Genomic DNA, 22,420 nt, shown 5'->3' on the forward strand with positions numbered 1-22,420 from the left:
AGGCTGATTTGCATAAAGCCATTGTCTGACCTAGGGTGGTGTGGAGTGCAAAATAAACGATGGATTTAGGCCCAGATCTTTGTACTAGGGTGCATGTAAGACATTGTTCTGCATTGTGTCCATCAACTGTGTTTTTGCAATTTTCACCCCGAGTGGGCAGGGTATGCTCAGACGTGAGTCCCAGGCTCTCCACATCACTGGAGTCAAGCTATCCAGGCTGAAGAAGGCTGATAGCCATAAACCGGTCCTTGGATGCTTGATTCCGGTCTAGGAAAGACATGGCTTGGCAGTTCGGGCTGGACTGTTCCCATGAGGCACAGGGTCAAGGCTGATTTGCATATAACCAGTGTCTGACCAAGGGTGGTGTGAAGTGCAAAAAAACGATGGATTTAGGCCCAGATCTTTGTACTGGGGTAAATATAAGACATTGTTCTGCATTCTGTCCATCAACTGTGTTTTTTGCAATTTTCACCCCGAGTGGGCTGGGTATGCTCAGACGTGAGTCCCAGGCTCTCCACATCACTGGAGTCAAGCTATCCAGGCTGAAGAAGGCTGATAGCCAGAAACCGATCCTTGGATGCTTGATTCCGGTCTAAGAAAGACATGGCTTGGTAGTTTGGGCTGGACTGTTCCCATGAGGCACAGGGTCAAGGCTGATTTGCATATAGCCAGTGTCTGACCTAGGGTGGTGTGGAGTGCAAAAAAACGATGGATTTAGGCCCAGATCTTTGAACTGGGGTGAATGTAAGACATTGTTCTGCATTCTGTCCATCAACTGGGTTTTTTGCAATTTTCACCCCGAGTGGGCTGGGTATGCTCAGACGTGAGTCCCAGGCTGTCCACATCGCTGGAGTCAAGCTATCCAGGCTGAAGAAGGCTGATAGCCAGAAACTGGTCCTTGGATGCTTCATTCCGGTCTAGGAAAGACATGGCTTGGTAGTTCGGGCTGGACTGTTCCCATGAGGCACAGGGTCAAGGCTGATTTGCATATAGCCAGTGTCTGACCTAGGGTGGTGTAGAGTGCAAAAAAGGATGGATTTAGGCCCAGATCTTCGTACTGGGGTGAATGTAAGACATTGTTCTGCATTCTGTCCATCAACTGTGTTTTTTGCAATTTTCACCCCGAGTGGGCTGGGTATGCTCAGACGTGCGTCCCAGGCTCTCCACATCACTGGAGTTAAGCTATCCAGGCTGAAGAAGGCTGTTAGCCAGAAACCGGTTCTTGGATGCTTGATTCCGGTCTAGGAAAGACATGGCTTGGTAGTTCGGGCTGGACTGTTCCCATGAGGCACAGGGTCAAGGCTGATTTGCATAAAGCCAGTGTCTGACCTAGGGTGGTGTGGAGTGCAAAAGAACGATGGATTTAGGCCCAGATCTTTGTACTGGGGTGAGTGTAAGATATTGTTCTGCATTCTGTCCATCAACTGTGTTTTTGCAATTTTCACCCCGAGTGGGCTGGGTATGCTCAGACGTGAGTCCCAGGCTCTCCGCATCACTGGAGTCAAGCTATCCAGGCTTAAGAAGGCTGATAGCCAGAAACCGGTCCTTGGATGCTTGATTCCGGTCTAGGAAAGACATGGCTTGGTAGTTCGGACTAGACTGTTCCCATGAGGCAGAGGGTCAAGGCTGATTTGCATAAAGCCATTGTCTGACCTAGGGTGGTGTGGAGTGCAAAATAAACGATGGATTTAGGCCCAGATCTTTGTACAGGGGTGCATGTAAGACTATGTTCTGCATTCTGTCCATCAACTGTGTTTTTTGCAATTTTCACCCCGAGTGGGCAGGGTATGCTCAGACGTGAGTCCCAGGCTCTCCACATCACTGGAGTCAAGCTATCCAGGCTGAAGAAGGCTGATAGCCCGAAAACGGTCCTTGGATGCTTGATTCCGGTCTAGGAAAGACATGGCTTGGTAGTTATTATTATTATTATTATTAAATTACACTTGTATAGCGCTATCTACCCGGAGGCCTCGTAGCGCTCATGACTGACACTTTATTAGCGCGGGCGCAGGGCAGATCAGTGTGCTTTTGCATACAAGTGTGTTTTAAGGGTTTTCCTGAAAGCAAGATGGTTAGTGGTTTCCCGAAGAGATAGGGGGAGGGCGTTCCAGAGCCTGGCCGCGGTATGTGAAAAGGAGCGACCACCCCATCGAGCCTTCTTGACTCTGACGGAGGTGGCCAGCTGAAGGGAGCCAGAACGGAGGGAACGCACAGGAACGTAGGGGGTGACCAAGGTCTGCAGAATTGCGGGACCAGTGTGATGGAAGGCCTTGTGTAAAATGCACATAGATTTGAATTGCACTCTCGCCGCAATAGGGAGCCAATGGAGTTCTCTTAAGGTATCCCTGGCTGACTGTCGGCGAGGAAGATTGTAGAGGAGGCGGGCCGCACTGTTTTGGGTGACTTGGAGCTTTTGGATGACAAAGGAAGGGGCTCCCAAAAAAAGAGCATTCCCGTAGTCCAGGCGCGATAGTATCAGGGCCTGGACCAGTATCCTCCTGGCCTGAAAAGGAAGCAGGGGGAGCACCTTCCGCAGCATCCTCATCAACCCAAAACAGGTGGCTGCAATCTTAGTGGCTTGTACTGAGAAATTCAAGGCTGGGTCAAGCCAGATCCCTAGGCTCTTTATCTGGGGCTTGGGAGTCGGGGGCTCACCCAGACATGGTGGCCAGATGGATGTAAAAGCGGAGGGGGAAGAATTCCCCAACAGAATGACATCCGTTTTCTCCCCATTGAGTTTTAAACAGGAGGAATGCATCCATCTGGCGACCGCCTCCAGACAGGGACCTAAGGTGTGGGACGAACCCTCTGCGTGGTCTAAAGAGACCACCAGTTGGGTATCGTCCGCGTAGGTGACAATACGCACACCGAAGGGTTGGACTATCCTGTCTAGAGGCTCCATATAAACATTAAACAGGGTGGGGCTCAGGGAGGAGCCCTGAGGAACCCCACACCTGAGAGAATGTTTAGGTGATACTGCCTCTCCCTCAAAGACCTGGAAAAACCGGTCGGTCAAGAAGGTTGTCAGCCATTCCAGGGCCGCGCCCGACACGCCCATGTCCGTCAGTCGTTGCAACAACGTGACATGGTTCACCGTGTCGAACGCGGCACTCAGGTCCAATAAAATAATGGCGACTTTCCCACCCTGATCCAACACAGCTCTTGCTTCTTCCGTGACCGCTAGAAGCGCAGTTTCTGTCCCATGTCGCGGACGGAACCCTGTCTGAGAGGCACGCAGGAGACTGTTTGACTCCAGATAGTTCGTTAGGGTGTTGTTTACGTGCCTCTCAAGCAGTTTGCTCAACCAAGGGAGCAGGGAGATGGGACGGTAGTTTGCCAAGTTACTTTGGTCAAGATTGGGCTTTTTCAGCAGCGCTCTTACCATTGCGCACTTCCATGGCGGGGGAACGGATTTGGAGGAGATGGAGGTGTTAAGAACATCCAATATAATGGGGCGGATCGTATCCATCGCCAGTTTGAGAATGTGTGGGGGTGCTGGATCATTGGGAGATCCAGAGGTGACTTTAGCAGTCAGTTTATCTAGTGCTGGGGCGTCCAAGGGAGGAATAGTGTCTAGCCTACAAGAAGCCAAGGCATCGGAGGTTGGGAGAGTGGAGGGTTCCAGCTCGTTATTTGAGTCCTCAAATGAGGAGTAGATTGTTAGAATTTTTTGAGAGAAAAAGTTAGCCAGATCGTTGCAGCGGTTTTGAGCGCCCTCAGTATCGGGGCATTCAACTGGGGGGGAAACGAGGGATTTCACAATTTTAAAAATTTCCCTAGGGGCATTGGCGGCTGCTTGAATTCTGCTGTCGTAGAAGGAGGTTTGCGCTAGTTTTAGCTCCTGTTTGTAGAGCCTAATATTGGCTCTATATTCATCCTTCTTAGTTTGGGAATAGTCCTGTCTCCAGGCTCTCTCCTGCTTACGGCAGGCTAATTTCATACTCCTAAGTGCGGGAGTATACCATGGAGCAGCTTTTGGTTTTTTGGTAAGATTGTTGTTTTGAGCAGGAAGAACCATATCAAGTGTAGAGGTGATCCAGCCGTCAAAATTGTTAGCTGCTATGTTGGCATGCATCACCTTCCCGGGGGGGTCTCTAGCCAAAGCAGCTTCCCATGCAGGGAGGGAGAGAGAAGACCATTTCCTAGCTTGGTGTTTGGCGAGACAGTAGGCAGAGGGGGAGGGTATTAGTGCGCCAGATGAAAGGTATCACAAAATGATCCGTCCAAGGTAAAGGGATGGGGGCTCCACTGTGATGTCATTGATGTTACTAAAGACAGTGTCGAGAAGATGACCTCTATTGTGCGTTACATGGAATCCCTTTTGATAGAGGTCCAATGCTTGAAGATTAGCACGGAGCGAATTAGCGGCGGTGTCGAGAGGATCATCAAAGTGCAGGTTGAGGTCCCCCAACAGGGTAAGATTAGGTGAGGATAAGACGACACTGGCGGCCAACTCAGTGATCTTAGTAATAAAATCACTAAGGGCGCCGGGAGGACGGTAGATCAGAATGCCAGAGAAGGTGGTAGTAGGGGAGAGTTCTAGCGAAAATTGAAGACTTTCGCAAGTCGATGAAGTAAATGGGGTGATTCGGCACTTATAATTGTTCCGATAAACAATAGCCAATCCACCGCCTCTCCCAATTTGGCGATCCAATCTCTTAAGAGTGAATCCTGGTGGGATGGCTCCAACAATGGCCGGGTCGTTGTCTGCCTGAAGCCAGGTTTCTGTTAGGAAAAGGGCGTGGGGATTGAGCTCCTCAATCAATAAACGTAATTCGGTGTGGTGTTTATTAAAAGACCTACAGTTTAGTAGGAACATTCTCCACTCCTGAACAGAAAATGGGCGTCGGTTGACGCGAATTGAGGGACTCCAATTACAGTTTTTACAGAAAAAATCAGAGAGAGTCGGCAGAACCAGGTGATCACAAGCCGGACTAGTAGCATGACGTAGGGCATGGAGTGTGGAACAGTCATACACCATCGTAGGCGCAGCCCCAGCCATGATAGGCAGATCTTACCGCAGGTAGCAGGAAGCGTCTGGACGCGGACTGGCGCAGACTGGCTTCTCTCTGGCGCCTCTCCGGCGCGTCTGCGGCGCTACCGCTGCGCGTCACCGCTGCGCAATTGAGCGAGGGACTAAGTAGGTTAGGCGGAGTGGGAGACTAGCGCGTCAACCCACCAAGTATGGCCGCCTCCAATGGAGCAACCAGGAAGTAGTGCTGCTAGTTCGGGCTAGACTGTTCCCATGAGGCACAGGGTCAAGGCTGATTTGCATATAACCAGTGTCTGACCAAGGGTGGTGTGGAGTGCAAAAAAACGATGGATTTAGGCCCAGATCTTTGTACTGGGGTAAATATAAGACATTGTTCTGCATTCTGTCCATCAACTGTGTTTTTTGCAATTTTCACCCCGAGTGGGCTGGGTATGCTCAGACGTGAGTCCCAGGCTCTCCACATCACTGGAGTCAAGCTATCCAGGCTGAAGAAGGCTGATAGCCAGAAACCGATCCTTGGATGCTTGATTCCGGTCTAAGAAAGACATGGCTTGGTAGTTTGGGCTGGACTGTTCCCATGAGGAACAGGGTCAAGGCTGATTTGCATATAGCCAGTGTCTGACCTAGGGTGGTGTGGAGTGCAAAGAAACGATGGATTTAGGCCCAGATATTTGTACTGGGGTGAATGTAAGACATTGTTCTGCATTCTGTCCATCAACGGGGTTTTTTGCAATTTTCACCCCGAGTGGGCTGGGCATGCTCAGACGTGAGTCCCAGGCTGTCCACATCGCTGGAGTCAAGCTATCCAGGCTGAAGAAGGCTGATAGCCAGAAACTGGTCCTTGGATGCTTCATTCCGGTCTAGGAAAGACATGGCTTGGTAGTTCGGGCTGGACTGTTCCCATGAGGCACAGGGTCAAGGCTGATTTGCATATAGCCATTTCTGACCTAGGGTGGTGTGGAGTGCAAAAAAACAATGGATTTAGGCCCAGATCTTTGTACTGGCGTGAATATAAGACATTGTTCTGCATTCTGTCCATCAACTGTGTTTTTTGCAATTTTCACCCCGAGTGGGCTGGGTATGCTCAGACGTGAGTCCCAGGCTCTCCACATCACTGGAGTCAGGCTATCCAGGCTGAAGTAGGCTGATAGCCAGAAACCGGTCCTTGGATGCTTGATTCCCGTCTAGGAAAGACATGGCTTGGTGGTTTGGGCTGGGATGTTCCCATGAGGCACAGGGTCAAGGCTGATTTGCATATAGCCAGTGTCTGACCTATGGTGGTGTAGAGTGCAAAAAAACGAAGGATTTAGGCCCAGATCTTTGTACTGGGGTGAATGTAAGACATTGTTCTGCATTCTGTCCATCAACTGTGTCTTTTGCAATTTTCACCCTGAGTGGGCTGGGTATGCTCAGACATGAGTCCAAGGCTCTCCACATCACTGGAGTCAAGCTATCCAGGCTGAAGAAGGCTGATAGCCAGAAACCGGTTCTTGGATGCTTGATTCTGGTCTAGGAAAGACATGGCTTGGTAGTTCGGGCTGGACTGTTCCCATGAGGCACAGGGTCAAGGCTGATTTGCATATAACCAGTGTCTGACCTAGGGTGTAGTGGAGTGCAAAAAAACGATAGATTTAGGCCCAGATCTTTGTTCTGGGGTGAATGTAAGACATTGTTCTGCATTCTGTCCATCAACTGTTTTTTGCAATTGTCACCCCGAGTGGGCTGGGTATGCTCAGACGTGAGTCCCAGGCTCTACACATCTCTGGAGTCAAGCTATCCAGGCTGAAGAAGGTTGATAGCCAGAAACCGGTCCTTGGATGCTTCATTCCGGTCTAGGAAAGACATGGCTAGGTAGTTCGGGCTGGACTGTTCCCATGAGGCACAGGGTCAAGGCTGATTTGCATAAAGCCATTGTCTGACCTAGGGTGGTGTGGAGTGCAAAATAAATGATGGATTTAGGCCCAGATCTTTGTACAGGGGTGCATGTAAGACATTGTTCTGCATTCTGTCCATGAACTGTGTTTTTTGCAATTTTCACCCCGAGTGGGCAGGGTATGCTCAGACGTGAGTCCCAGGCTCTCCACATCACTGGAGTCAAGCTATCCAGGCTGAAGAAGGCTGATAGCCCAAAAACGGTCCTTGGATGCTTGATTCCGGTCTAGGAAAGACATGGCTTGGTAGTTCGGGCTGGACTGTTCCCATGAGGCACAGGGTCAAGGCTGATTTGCATATAACCAGTGTCTGACCAAGGGTGGTGTGGAGTGCAAAAAACGATGGATTTAGGCCCAGATATTTGTACTGGGGTAAATATAAGACATTGTTCTGCATTCTGTCCATCAACTGTGTTTTTTGCAATTTTCACCCCGAGTGGGCTGGGTATGCTCAGACGTGAGTCCCAGGCTCTCTACATCACTGGAGTCAAGCTATCCAGGCTGAAAAAGGCTGATAGCCAGAAACCGATCCTTGGATGCTTGATTCCGGTCTAAGAAAGACATGGCTTGGTAGTTTGGGCTGGACTGTTCCCATGAGGAACAGGGTCAAGGCTGATTTGCATATAGCCAGTGTCTGACCTAGGGTGGTGTGGAGTGCAAAAAAACGATGGATTTAGGCCCAGATCTTTGTACTGGGGTGAATGTAAGACATTGTTCTGCATTCTGTCCATCAACTGGGTTTTTTGCAATTTTCACCCCGAGTGGGCTGGGTATGCTCAGACGAGAGTCCCAGGCTGTCCACATCGCTGGAGTCAAGCTATCCAGGCTGAAGAAGGCAGATAGCCAGAAACTGGTCCTTGGATGCTTCATTCCGGTCTAGGAAAGACATGGCTTGGTAGTTCGGGCTGGACTGTTCACATGAGGCACAGGGTCAAGGCTGATTTGCATATAGCCAGTGTCTGACCTAGGGTGGTGTGGAGTGCAAAAAAATGATGGATTTAGGCCCAGATCTTTGTACTGGGGTGAATGTAAGACATTGTTCTGCATTCTGTCCATCAACTGTGTTTTTTGCAATTTTCACCCCGAGTGGGCTGGGTATGCTCAGACGTGAGTCCCAGGCTCTCCACATCACTGGAGTCAAGCTATCCAGGCTGAAGAAGGCTGATAGCCAGAAACCGGTCCTTGGATGCTTCATTCCGGTCTAGGAAAGACATGGCTTGGTAGTTCGGGCTGGACTGTTCCCATGAGGCACAGGGTCAAGGCTGATTTGCATAAAGCCAGTGTCTGACCTAGGGTGGTGTGGAGTGCAAAAGAACGATGGATTTAGGCCCAGATCTTTGTACTGGGGTGAATGTAAGACATTGTTCTGCATTCTGTCCATTAACTGTGTTTTTTGCAATTTTCACCGAGTGGGCTGGGTATGCTCAGACGTGAGTCCCAGGCTCTCCACATCACTGGAGTCAAGCTATCCAGGCTGAAGTAGACTGATAGCCCGAAACCAGTCCTTGGATGCTTGATTCCGGTCTAGGAAAGACATGGCTTGGTAGTTCCGGCTGGACTGTTCCCATGAGGCACAGGGTCAAGGCTGATTTGCATATAGCCAGTGTCTGACCTAGGGTGGTGTAGAGTGCAAAAAATTGATGGATTTAGGCCCAGATCTTTGTACTGGGGTGAATGTAAGACATTGTTCTGCATTCTGTTCATCAACTGTGTTTTTGGCAATTTTCACCCCGAGTGGGCTGGGTATGCTCAGACGTGAGTCCCAGGCTGTCCACATCACTGGAGTCAAGCTATCCAGGCTGAAGAAGGCTGATAGCCAGAAACCAGTCCTTGGATGCTTGATTCCGGTCTAGGATAGACATGGCTAGGTAGTTCGGGCTGGACTGTTCTCTTGAGGCACAGGGTCAAGGCTGATTTGCATATTGCCATTGTCTGACCTAGGGTGGTGTGGAGTGCAAAAAAACGATGGATTTAGACCCAGATCTTTGTACGGGGGTTAATGTAAGACATTGTTCTGCATTCTGTCTATCAACTGTGTTTTTTGCAATTTTCACCCCGAGTGGGCAGGGTATGCTCACACTTGAGTCCCAGGCTCTCCACATCACTGAAGTCAAGCTATCCAGGCTGAAGAAGGCTGATAGCCCAAAACCGGCCCTTGGATGCTTGATTCCGGTCTAGGAAAGACATGGCTTGGTAGTTCGGGCTGGACTGTTCCCATGAGGCACAGGGTCAAGGCTGATTTGCATATAGCCAGTGTCTGACTAAGGGTGGTGTGGAGTGCAAAAAAACGATGGATTTAGGTCCATATCTTTGTACTGGGGTGAATATAAGACATTGTTCTGCATTCTGTCCATCAACTGTGTTTTTTGCAATTTTCACCCCGAGTGGGCTGGGTATGCTCAGGCGTGAGTCCCAGGCTCTCCACATCACTGGAGTCAAGCTATCCAGGCTGAAGAAGGCTGATAGCCAGAAACCGGTCCTTGGATGCTTGATTCCGGTCTAGGAAAGACATGGCTTGGTAGTTCGGGCTGGACTGTTCCCATGAGGCACAGGGTCAAGGCTGATTTGCATATAGCCAGTGTCTGACCTAGGGTGGTGTGGAGTGCAAAAAAACGATGGATTTAGGCCCAGATCTTTGTACTGGGGTGAATGTAAGACATTGTTCTGCATTCTGTCCATCAACTGTGTTTTTTGCAATTTTCACCCCGAGTGGGCTGGGTATGCTCAGACGTGAGTCCCAGGCTCTCCACATCACTGGAGTCAAGCTATCCATGCTGAAGTAGGCTGATAGCCAAAAACCGGTCCTTGGATGCTTGATTCCGGTCTAGGCAAGACGGGCTGGACTGTTCCCATGAGGCACAGGGTCAAGGCTGATTTGCATATAGCCAGTGTCTGACCTAGGGTGGTGTGGAGTGCAAAAAAACAATGGATTTAGGCCCAGATCTTTGTACTGGGGTGAATGTAAGACATTGTTCTGCATTCTGTCCGTCAACTGTGCTTTTTTGCAATTTTCACCCCGAGTGGGCTGGGTATTCTTAGACGTGAGTCCCAGGCTCTCCACATCACTGGAGTCAAGCTATCCAGGATGAAGAAGGCTGATAGCCAGAAACTGGTCCTTGGATGCTTGATTCCGGTCTAGAAAAGACATGGCTTGGTAGTTCGGGCTGGACTGTTCCCATGAGGCACAGGGTCAAAGCTGATTTGCATATAACCAGTGTCTGACCAAGGGTGGTGTGGAGTGCAAAAAAACGATGGATTTAGGCCCAGATCTTTGTACTGGGGTAAATATAAGACATTGTTCTGCATTCTGTCCATCAACTGTGTTTTTTGCAATTTTCACCCCGAGTGGGCTGGGTATGCTCAGACGTGAGTCCCAGGCTCTCCACATCACTGGGGGTCAAGCTATCCAGGCTGAAGAAGGCTAATAGCCAGAAACCGATCCTTGGATGCTTGATTCCGGTCTAAGAAAGACATGGCTTGGTAGTTTGGGCTGGACTGTTCCCATGAGGCACAGGGTCAAGGCTGATTTGCATATAGCCAGTGTCTGACCTAGGGTGGTGTGGAGTGCAAAAAAACGATGGATTTAGGCCCAGATCTTTGTACTGGGGTAAATATAAGACATTGTTCTGCATTCTGTCCATCAACTGTGTTTTTTGCAATTTTCACCCCTAGTGGGCTGGGTATGCTCAGACGTGAGTCCCAGCCTGTCCACATCACTGGAGTCAAGCTATCCAGGCTGAAGAAGGCTGATAGCCAGAAACTGGTCCTTGGATGCTTCATTCTGGTCTAGGAAAGACATGGCTTGGTAGTTCGGGCTGGAGTGTTCCCATTAGGCACAGGGTCAAGGCTGATTTGCAAATAGCCAGTGTTTGTCCTAGGGTGGTGTGGAGTGCAAAAAAACGATGGATTTAGGCCCAGATCTTTGTACTGGGGTGAATGTAAGACATTGTTCTGCATTCTGTCCATCAACTGTGCTTTTTTGCAATTTTCACCCCGAGTGGGCTGGGTATTCTTAGACGTGAGTCCCAGGCTCTCCACATCACTGGAGTCAAGCTATCCAGGCTGAAGAAGGCTGATAGCCAGAAACCGGTCCTTGGATGCTTGATTCCGGTCTAGGAAAGACATGGCTTGGTAGTTCGGGCTGGACTGTTCCCATGAGGCACAGGGTCAAGGCTGATTTGCATATAACCAGTGTCTGACCAAGGGTGGTGTGGAGTGCAAAAAAACGATGGATTTAGGCCCAGATCTTTGTACTGGGGTAAATATAAGACATTGTTCTGCATTCTGTCCATCAACTGTGTTTTTTGCAATTTTCACCCCTAGTGGGCTGGGTATGCTCAGACGTGAGTCCCAGGCTCTCCACATCACTGGAGTCAAGCTATCCAGGCTGAAGAAGGCTAATAGCCAGAAACCGATCCTTGGATGCTTGATTCCGGTCTAAGAAAGACATGGCTTGGTAGTTTGGGCTGGACTGTTCCCATGAGGCACAGGGTCAAGGCTGATTTACATATAGCCAGTGTCTGACCTAGGGTGGTGTGGAGTGCAAAAAAATGATGGATTTAGGCCCAGATCTTTGTACTGGGGTGAATGTAAGACATTGTTCTGCATTCTGTCCATCAACTGGGTTTTTTGCAATTTTCACCCCGAGTGGGCTGGGTATGCTCAGACGTGAGTCCCAGGCTGTCCACATCACTGGAGTCAAGCTATCCAGGCTGAAGAAGGCTGATAGCCAGAAACTGGTCCTTGGATGCTTCATTCTGGTCTAGGAAAGACATGGCTTGGTAGTTCGGGCTGGACTGTTCCCATGAGGCACAGGGTCAAGGCTGATTTGCATATAACCAGTGTCTGACCAAGGGTGGTGTGGAGTGCAAAAAAATGATGGATTTAGGCCCAGATCTTTGTACTGGGGTAAATATAAGACATTGTTCTGCATTCTGTCCATCAACTGTGTTTTTTGCAATTTTCACCCCGAGTGGGCTGGGTATGCTCAGACGTGAGTCCCAGGCTCTCCACATCACTGGAGTCAAGCTATCCAGGCTGAAGAAGGCTGATAGCCAGAAACCGATCCTTGGATGCTTGATTCCGGTCTAAGAAAGACATGGCTTGGTAGTTTGGGCTGGACTGTTCCCATAAGGCACAGGGTCAAGGCTGATTTGCATATAGCCAGTGTCTGACCTAGGGTGGTGTGGAGTGCAAAAAAACGATGGATTTCGGCCCAGATCTTTGTACTGGGGTAAATATAAGACATTGTTCTGCATTCTGTCCATCAACTGTGTTTTTTGCAATTTTCACCCCGAGTGGGCTGGGTATGCTCAGACGTGAGTCCCAGGCTCTCCACATCACTGGAGTCAAGCTATCCAGGCTGAAGAAGGCTGATAGCCAGAAACCGATCCTTGGATGCTTGATTCCGGTCTAAGAAAGACATGGCTTGGTAGTTTGGGCTGGACTGTTCCCATGAGGCACAGGGTCAAGGCTGATTTGCATATAGCCAGTGTCTGACCTAGGGTGGTGTGGAGTGCAAAAAAACGATGGATTTAGGCCCAGATCTTTGTACTGGGGTAAATATAAGACATTGTTCTGCATTCTGTCCATCAACTGTGTTTTTTGCAATTTTCACCCCTAGTGGGCTGGGTATGCTCAGACGTGAGTCCCAGGCTCTCCACATCACTGGAGTCAAGCTATCCAGGCTGAAGAAGGCTAATAGCCAGAAACCGATCCTTGGATGCTTGATTCCGGTCTAAGAAAGACATGGCTTGGTAGTTTGGGCTGGACTGTTCCCATGAGGCACAGGGTCAAGGCTGATTTACATATAGCCAGTGTCTGACCTAGGGTGGTGTGGAGTGCAAAAAAATGATGGATTTAGGCCCAGATCTTTGTACTGGGGTGAATGTAAGACATTGTTCTGCATTCTGTCCATCAACTGGGTTTTTTGCAATTTTCACCCCGAGTGGGCTGGGTATGCTCAGACGTGAGTCCCAGGCTGTCCACATCACTGGAGTCAAGCTATCCAGGCTGAAGAAGGCTGATAGCCAGAAACTGGTCCTTGGATGCTTCATTCTGGTCTAGGAAAGACATGGCTTGGTAGTTCGGGCTGGACTGTTCCCATGAGGCACAGGGTCAAGGCTGATTTGCATATAACCAGTGTCTGACCAAGGGTGGTGTGGAGTGCAAAAAAATGATGGATTTAGGCCCAGATCTTTGTACTGGGGTAAATATAAGACATTGTTCTGCATTCTGTCCATCAACTGTGTTTTTTGCAATTTTCACCCCGAGTGGGCTGGGTATGCTCAGACGTGAGTCCCAGGCTCTCCACATCACTGGAGTCAAGCTATCCAGGCTGAAGAAGGCTGATAGCCAGAAACCGATCCTTGGATGCTTGATTCCGGTCTAAGAAAGACATGGCTTGGTAGTTTGGGCTGGACTGTTCCCATAAGGCACAGGGTCAAGGCTGATTTGCATATAGCCAGTGTCTGACCTAGGGTGGTGTGGAGTGCAAAAAAACGATGGATTTCGGCCCAGATCTTTGTACTGGGGTAAATATAAGACATTGTTCTGCATTCTGTCCATCAACTGTGTTTTTTGCAATTTTCACCCCGAGTGGGCTGGGTATGCTCAGACGTGAGTCCCAGGCTCTCCACATCACTGGAGTCAAGCTATCCAGGCTGAAGAAGGCTGATAGCCAGAAACCGATCCTTGGATGCTTGATTCCGGTCTAAGAAAGACATGGCTTGGTAGTTTGGGCTGGACTGTTCCCATGAGGCACAGGGTCAAGGCTGATTTGCATATAGCCAGTGTCTGACCTAGGGTGGTGTGGAGTGCAAAAAAACGATGGATTTCGGCCCAGATCTTTGTACTGGGGTGAATGTAAGACATTGTTCTGTATTCTGTCCATCAACTAGGTTTTTTGCAATTTTCACCCCGAGTGGGCTGGGTATGCTCAGACGTGAGTCCCAGGCTGTCCACATCGCTGGAGTCAAGCTATCCAGGCTGAAGAAAGCTGATAGCCAGAAACTGGTCCTTGGATGCTTCATTCCGGTCTAGGAAAGACATGGCTTGGTAGTTCGGGCTGGACTGTTCCCATGAGGCACAGGGTCAAAGCTGATTTGCATATAGCCATTTCTGACCTAGGGTGGTGTGGAGTGCAAAAAAACAATGGATTTAGGCCCAGATCGTTGTACTGGCGTGAATATAAGACATTGTTCTGCATTCTGTCCATCAACTGTGTTTTTTGCAATTTTCACCCCGAGTGGGCTGGGTATGCTCAGACATGAGTCCCAGGCTCTCCACATCACTGGAGTCAGGCTATCCAGGCTGAAGAAGGCTGATAGCCAGAAACCGGTCCTTGGATGCTTGATTCCCGTCTAGGAAAGACATGGCTTGGTGGTTCGGGCTGGGCTGTTCCCATGAGGCACAGGGTCAAGGCTGATTTGCATATAGCCAGTGTCTGACCTAGGGTGGTGTGGAGTGCAAAAAAACGATGGATTTAGGCCCAGATATTTGTACTGGGGTGAATGTAAGATATTGTTCTGCATTCTGTCCATCAACTGTGTTTTTTGCAATTTTCACCCCGAGTGGGCTGGGTATGCTCAGACGTGAGTCCCAGGCTCTCCAGATAACTGGAGTCAAGCTATCCAGGCTGAAGAAGGCTGATAGCCAGAAACCGGTTCTTGGATGCTTGATTCCGGTCTAGGAAAGACATGGCTTGATAGTTCGGGCTGGACTGTTCCCATGAGGCACAGGGTCAAGGCTGATTTGCATATAGCCAGTGTCTGACCTAGGGTGGTGTGGAGTGCAAAAAAACGATGGATTTAGGCCCAGATCTTTGTACTGGGGTGAATGTAAGACATTGTTCTGCATTCTGTCCATCAACTGTGTTTTTTGCAATTGTCACCCCGAGTGGGCTGGGTATGCTCAGACGTGAGTCCCAGGCTCTCCACATCACTGGAGTCAGGCTATCCAGGCTGAAGAAGGCTGATAGCCAGAAACCGGTCCTTGGATGCTTGATTCCCGTCTAGGAAAGACATGGCTTGGTGGTTCGGGCTGGGCTGTTCCCATGAGGCACAGGGTCAAGGCTGATTTGCATATAGCCAGTGTCTGACCTAGGGTGGTGTGGAGTGCAAAAAAACGATGGATTTAGGCCCAGATCTTTGTACTGGGGTGAATGTAAGACATTGTTCTGCATTCTGTCCATCAACTGTGTTTTTTGCAATTTTCCCCCCGAGTGGGCTGGGTATGCTCAGACGTGAGTCCCAGGCTCTCCACATCACTGGAGTCAAGCTATCCAGGCTGAAGAAGGCTGATAGCCAGAAACCGGTTCTTGGATGCTTGATTCCGGTCTAGGAAAGACATGGCTTGGTAGTTCGGGCTGGACTGTTCCCATGAGGCACAGGGTCAAGGCTGATTTGCATATAGCCAGTGTCTGACCTAGGGTGGTGTGGAGTGCAAAAAAACGATGGATTTAGGCCCAGATCTTTGTACTGGGGTGAATGTAAGACATTGTTCTGCATTCTGTCCATCAACTGTGTTTTTTGCAATTGTCACCCCGAGTGGGCTGGGTATGCTCAGACGTGAGTCCCAGGCTCTACACATCTCTGCAGTCAAGCTATCCAGGCTGAAGAAGGTTGATAGCCAGAAACCGGTCCTTGGATGCTTCATTCCGGTCTAGGAAAGATATGGCTTGGTAGTTCGGGCTAGACTGTTCCCATGAGGCACAGGGTCAAGGCTGATTTGCATAAAGCCACTGTCTGACCTAGGGTGGTGTGGAGTGCAAAAGAACGATGGATTTAGGCCCAGATCTTTGTACTGGGGTGAGTGTAAGATATTGTTCTGCATTCTGTCCATCAACTGTGTTTTTGCAATTTTCACCCCGAGTGGGCTGGGTATGCTCAGACGTGAGTCCCAGGCTCTCCACATCACTGGAGTCAAGCTATCCAGGCTTAAGAAGGCTGATAGTCAGAAACCGGTCCTTGGATGCTTGATTCCGGTCTAGGAAAGACATGGCTTGGTAGTTCGGGCTGGACTGTTCCCATGAGGCACAGGGTCAAGGCTGATTTGCATAAAGCCATTGTCTGACCTAGGGTGGTGTGGAGTGCAAAATAAACGATGGATTTAGGCCCAGATCTTTGTACAAGGGTGCATGTAAGACATTGTTCTGCATTCTGTCCATCAACTGTGTTTTTTGCAATTTTCACCCCGAGTGGGCAGGGTATGCTCAGACGTGAGTCCCAGGCTCTCCACATCACTGGAGTCTAGCTATCCAGGCTGAAGAAGGCTGATAGCCCGAAACCGGTCCTTGGATGCTTGATTCCGGTCTAGGAAAGACATGGCTTGGTAGTTCGGGCTGGACTGTTCCCATGAGGCACAGGGTCAAGGCTGATTTGCATATAGCCAGTGTCTGACCTAGGGTGGTGTGGAGTGCAAAAAAACGATGGATTTAGGCCCAGATCTTTGTACTGGGGTGAATGTAAGACATTGTTCTGCATTCTGTCCATCAACTGTGTTTTTTGCAATTTTCACCCCGAGTGGGCTGGGTATGCTCAGACGTGAGTCCCAGGCTCTCCACATCACTGGAGTCAAGCTATCCAGGCTGAAGAAGGCTGATAGCCAGAAACCGATCCTTGGATGCTTGATTCCGGTCTAAGAAAGACATGGCTTGGTAGTTTGGGCTGGACTGTTCGCATGAGGCACAGGGTCAAGGCTGATTTGCATATAGCCAGTGTCTGACCCAGGGTGGTGTGGAGTGCAAAAAAACGATGGATTTAGGCCCAGATCTTTGTACTGGGGTGAATGTAAGACATTGTTCTGCATTCTGTCCATCAACTGGGTTTTTTGCAATTTTCACCCCGAGTGGGCTGGGTATGCTCAGACGTGAGTCCCAGGCTGTCCACATCGCTGGAGTCAAGCTATCCAGGCTGAAGAAGGCTGATAGCCAGAAACTGGTCCTTGGATGCTTCATTCCGGTCTAGGAAAGACATGGCTTGGTAGTTCGGGCTGGACTGTTCCCATGAGGCACAGGGTCAAGGCTGATTTGCATATAGCCAGTGTCTGACCTAGGGTGGTGTGGAGTGCAAAAAAACGATGGATTTAGGCCCAGATCTTTGTACTGGGGTGAATGTAAGACATTGTTCTGCATTCTGTCCATCAACTGTGTTTTTTGCAATTTTCACCCCGAGTGGGCTGGGTATGCTCAGACGTGAGTCCCAGGCTCTCCACATCACTGGAGTCAAGCTATCCATGCTGAAAAAGGCTGATAGCCAAAAACCGGTCCTTGGATGCTTGATTCCGGTCTAGGCAAGACGGGCTGGACTGTTCCCATGAGGCACAGGGTCAAGGCTGATTTGCATATAGCCAGTGTCTGACCTAGGGTGGTGTGGAGTGCAAAAAAACAATGGATTTAGGCCCAGATCTTTGTACTGGGGTGAATGTAAGACATTGTTCTGCATTCTGTCCGTCAACTGTGTTTTTTGCAATTTTCACCCCGAGTGGGCTGGGTATGCTCAGACGTGAGTCCCAGGCCCTCCACATCACTGGAGTCAAGCTATCCAGGCTGAAGAAGGCTGATAGCCAGAAACCGGTTCTTGGATGCTTGATTCCGGTCTAGGAAAGACATGGCTTGGTAGTTCGGGCTGGACTGTTCCCATGAGGCACAGGGTCAAGGCTGATTTGCAAATAGCCAGTGTCTGTCCTAGGGTGGTGTGGAGTGCAAAAAAAACGATGGATTTAGGCCCAGATCTTTGTACTGGGGTGAATGTAAGACATTGTTCTGCATTCTGTCCATCAACTGTGCTTTTTTGCAATTTTCACCCCGAGTGGGCTGGGTATTCTTAGACGTGAGTCCCAGGCTCTCCACATCACTGGAGTCAAGCTATCCAGGATGAAGAAGGCTGATAGCCAGAAACCGGTCCTTGGATGCTTGATTCCGGTCTAGGAAAGACATGGCTTGGTAGTTCGGGCTGGACTGTTCCCATGAGGCACAGGGTCAAGGCTGATTTGCATATAACCAGTGTCTGACCAAGGGTGGTGTGGAGTGCAAAAAAACGATGGATTTAGGCCCAGATCTTTGTACTGGGGTGAATGTAAGACATTGTTCTGCATTCTGTCCATCAACTGTGTTTTTTGCAATTGTCACCCCGAGTGGGCTGGGTATGCTCAGACGTGAGTCCCAGGCTCTACACATCTCTGCAGTCAAGCTATCCAGGCTGAAGAAGGTTGATAGCCAGAAACCGGTCCTTGGATGCTTCATTCCGGTCTAGGAAAGATATGGCTTGGTAGTTCGGGCTAGACTGTTCCCATGAGGCACAGGGTCAAGGCTGATTTGCATAAAGCCACTGTCTGACCTAGGGTGGTGTGGAGTGCAAAAGAACGATGGATTTAGGCCCAGATCTTTGTACTGGGGTGAGTGTAAGATATTGTTCTGCATTCTGTCCATCAACTGTGTTTTTGCAATTTTCACCCCGAGTGGGCTGGGTATGCTCAGACGTGAGTCCCAGGCTCTCCACATCACTGGAGTCAAGCTATCCAGGCTTAAGAAGGCTGATAGTCAGAAACCGGTCCTTGGATGCTTGATTCCGGTCTAGGAAAGACATGGCTTGGTAGTTCGGGCTGGACTGTTCCCATGAGGCACAGGGTCAAGGCTGATTTGCATAAAGCCATTGTCTGACCTAGGGTGGTGTGGAGTGCAAAATAAACGATGGATTTAGGCCCAGATCTTTGTACAAGGGTGCATGTAAGACATTGTTCTGCATTCTGTCCATCAACTGTGTTTTTTGCAATTTTCACCCCGAGTGGGCAGGGTATGCTCAGACGTGAGTCCCAGGCTCTCCACATCACTGGAGTCTAGCTATCCAGGCTGAAGAAGGCTGATAGCCCGAAACCGGTCCTTGGATGCTTGATTCCGGTCTAGGAAAGACATGGCTTGGTAGTTCGGGCTGGACTGTTCCCATGAGGCACAGGGTCAAGGCTGATTTGCATATAGCCAGTGTCTGACCTAGGGTGGTGTGGAGTGCAAAAAAACGATGGATTTAGGCCCAGATCTTTGTACTGGGGTGAATGTAAGACATTGTTCTGCATTCTGTCCATCAACTGTGTTTTTTGCAATTTTCACCCCGAGTGGGCTGGGTATGCTCAGACGTGAGTCCCAGGCTCTCCACATCACTGGAGTCAAGCTATCCAGGCTGAAGAAGGCTGATAGCCAGAAACCGATCCTTGGATGCTTGATTCCGGTCTAAGAAAGACATGGCTTGGTAGTTTGGGCTGGACTGTTCGCATGAGGCACAGGGTCAAGGCTGATTTGCATATAGCCAGTGTCTGACCCAGGGTGGTGTGGAGTGCAAAAAAACGATGGATTTAGGCCCAGATCTTTGTACTGGGGTGAATGTAAGACATTGTTCTGCATTCTGTCCATCAACTGGGTTTTTTGCAATTTTCACCCCGAGTGGGCTGGGTATGCTCAGACGTGAGTCCCAGGCTGTCCACATCGCTGGAGTCAAGCTATCCAGGCTGAAGAAGGCTGATAGCCAGAAACTGGTCCTTGGATGCTTCATTCCGGTCTAGGAAAGACATGGCTTGGTAGTTCGGGCTGGACTGTTCCCATGAGGCACAGGGTCAAGGCTGATTTGCATATAGCCAGTGTCTGACCTAGGGTGGTGTGGAGTGCAAAAAAACGATGGATTTAGGCCCAGATCTTTGTACTGGGGTGAATGTAAGACATTGTTCTGCATTCTGTCCATCAACTGTGTTTTTTGCAATTTTCACCCCGAGTGGGCTGGGTATGCTCAGACGTGAGTCCCAGGCTCTCCACATCACTGGAGTCAAGCTATCCATGCTGAAAAAGGCTGATAGCCAAAAACCGGTCCTTGGATGCTTGATTCCGGTCTAGGCAAGACGGGCTGGACTGTTCCCATGAGGCACAGGGTCAAGGCTGATTTGCATATAGCCAGTGTCTGACCTAGGGTGGTGTGGAGTGCAAAAAAACAATGGATTTAGGCCCAGATCTTTGTACTGGGGTGAATGTAAGACATTGTTCTGCATTCTGTCCGTCAACTGTGTTTTTTGCAATTTTCACCCCGAGTGGGCTGGGTATGCTCAGACGTGAGTCCCAGGCCCTCCACATCACTGGAGTCAAGCTATCCAGGCTGAAGAAGGCTGATAGCCAGAAACCGGTTCTTGGATGCTTGATTCCGGTCTAGGAAAGACATGGCTTGGTAGTTCGGGCTGGACTGTTCCCATGAGGCACAGGGTCAAGGCTGATTTGCAAATAGCCAGTGTCTGTCCTAGGGTGGTGTGGAGTGCAAAAAAAACGATGGATTTAGGCCCAGATCTTTGTACTGGGGTGAATGTAAGACATTGTTCTGCATTCTGTCCATCAACTGTGCTTTTTTGCAATTTTCACCCCGAGTGGGCTGGGTATTCTTAGACGTGAGTCCCAGGCTCTCCACATCACTGGAGTCAAGCTATCCAGGATGAAGAAGGCTGATAGCCAGAAACCGGTCCTTGGATGCTTGATTCCGGTCTAGGAAAGACATGGCTTGGTAGTTCGGGCTGGACTGTTCCCATGAGGCACAGGGTCAAGGCTGATTTGCATATAACCAGTGTCTGACCAAGGGTGGTGTGGAGTGCAAAAAAACGATGGATTTAGGCCCAGATCTTTGTACTGGGGTAAATATAAGACATTGTTCTGCATTCTGTCCATCAACTGTGTTTTTTGCAATTTTCACCCCGAGTGGGCTGGGTATGCTCAGACGTGAGTCCCAGGCTCTCCACATCACTGGGGGTCAAGCTATCCAGGCTGAAGAAGGCTAATAGCCAGAAACCGATCCTTGGATGCTTGATTCCGGTCTAAGAAAGACATGGCTTGGTAGTTTGGGCTGGACTGTTCCCATGAGGCACAGGGTCAAGGCTGATTTGCATATAGCCAGTGTCTGACCTAGGGTGGTGTGGAGTGCAAAAAAATGATGGATTTAGGCCCAGATCTTTGTACTGGGGTGAATGTAAGACATTGTTCTGCATTCTGTCCATCAACTGGGTTTTTTGCAATTTTCACCCCGAGTGGGCTGGGTATGCTCAGACGTGAGTCCCAGCCTGTCCACATCACTGGAGTCAAGCTATCCAGGCTGAAGAAGGCTGATAGCCAGAAACTGGTCCTTGGATGCTTCATTCTGGTCTAGGAAAGACATGGCTTGGTAGTTCGGGCTGGAGTGTTCCCATGAGGCACAGGGTCAAGGCTGATTTGCAAATAGCCAGTGTTTGTCCTAGGGTGGTGTGGAGTGCAAAAAAACGATGGATTTAGGCCCAGATCTTTGTACTGGGGTGAATGTAAGACATTGTTCTGCATTCTGTCCATCAACTGTGCTTTTTTGCAATTTTCACCCCGAGTGGGCTGGGTATTCTTAGACGTGAGTCCCAGGCTCTCCACATCACTGGAGTCAAGCTATCCAGGATGAAGAAGGCTGATAGCCAGAAACCGGTCCTTGGATGCTTGATTCCGGTCTAGGAAAGACATGTGTGAGAAGTTGGCCTGGTATATAATGCTCACTAATTCTAGTGATCACTTTGTACCATGCCAAGCAACCCTTATGATGATGGTTGTAATTCAACCTTGTAGACCAGTTATCCTAGTGGTAACGTGGACAAAGCAGTCTTAGGCTAAACTCTGAAAGGCATGTGAAGCCAGCTGTTATACCATACACAACCCCCTTGAATACCAAATGAAAGGGACACCACACAGATATATATTGAAAATATATATTGATTTATTAACTATTAAAATCCCCTGGACTCTTTATGAGCACAGAAGCACAAGCGTTAAATCACAAGACAGTTTAAAATACACAAAAGTTGCACAATATGGATGAGCCCTAGGGGCCACCTAAACCATATACTAAATAAGTGGTATAAGAGATACCTAAAGGAAAGTGAAGAGGCCTAGGGCCTTGGGAATCGCTGGAGCTATTCGAGACTGGAGTTAACTAAGTCGGGAAAGGCCCACGGGACTCGGGTGCAGTGTTCAAAGTGCACGCACTTCTCAATACAAAGTCTATGGTGCGTAAAAAGTACAAAGTTAGAAAGTTAGGAACCTTCCGAGTGACCTACGGAGCTGAAACTTAAAACACAGGCCCTTGGGATGTGTACCAGTGCAGGAGCACCGGCGGAGCTGAGTTACCTCACCCACAGGAAGCGGGTGCACAGGGTCGAAGATGTGTCGGGTTTCGTCACGCTGGTCGATGGTGCTTGGAGCAGGAGATGCTGCAGGCGGCTCGATGAGAAGAGTTCCGGTGGATCCAAGGGTGGATCAGAAGAGTTGAAGACCTGAAAGCAGAGGGGACAGTGTTCAAAGTCACTAGCCAGTGACTGCCCTGGAACCAGAGTGGAACCAGGCGATGTCGGGTGCAAACAGGCGTTGTCGGGTAGCTTCTTTCTGCAGCCACGTGGATACCCGGGGTCGAGGACGTCCAGGAGTCGGTCACGAGCTGTCCCACGTAGGCTTCTCGCTGTTGGC

Source organism: Lissotriton vulgaris, chromosome 9 (assembly GCF_964263255.1).
Source record: "Lissotriton vulgaris chromosome 9, aLisVul1.2, whole genome shotgun sequence".
NCBI classification, from domain to species: Eukaryota; Metazoa; Chordata; class Amphibia; order Caudata; family Salamandridae; genus Lissotriton; species Lissotriton vulgaris.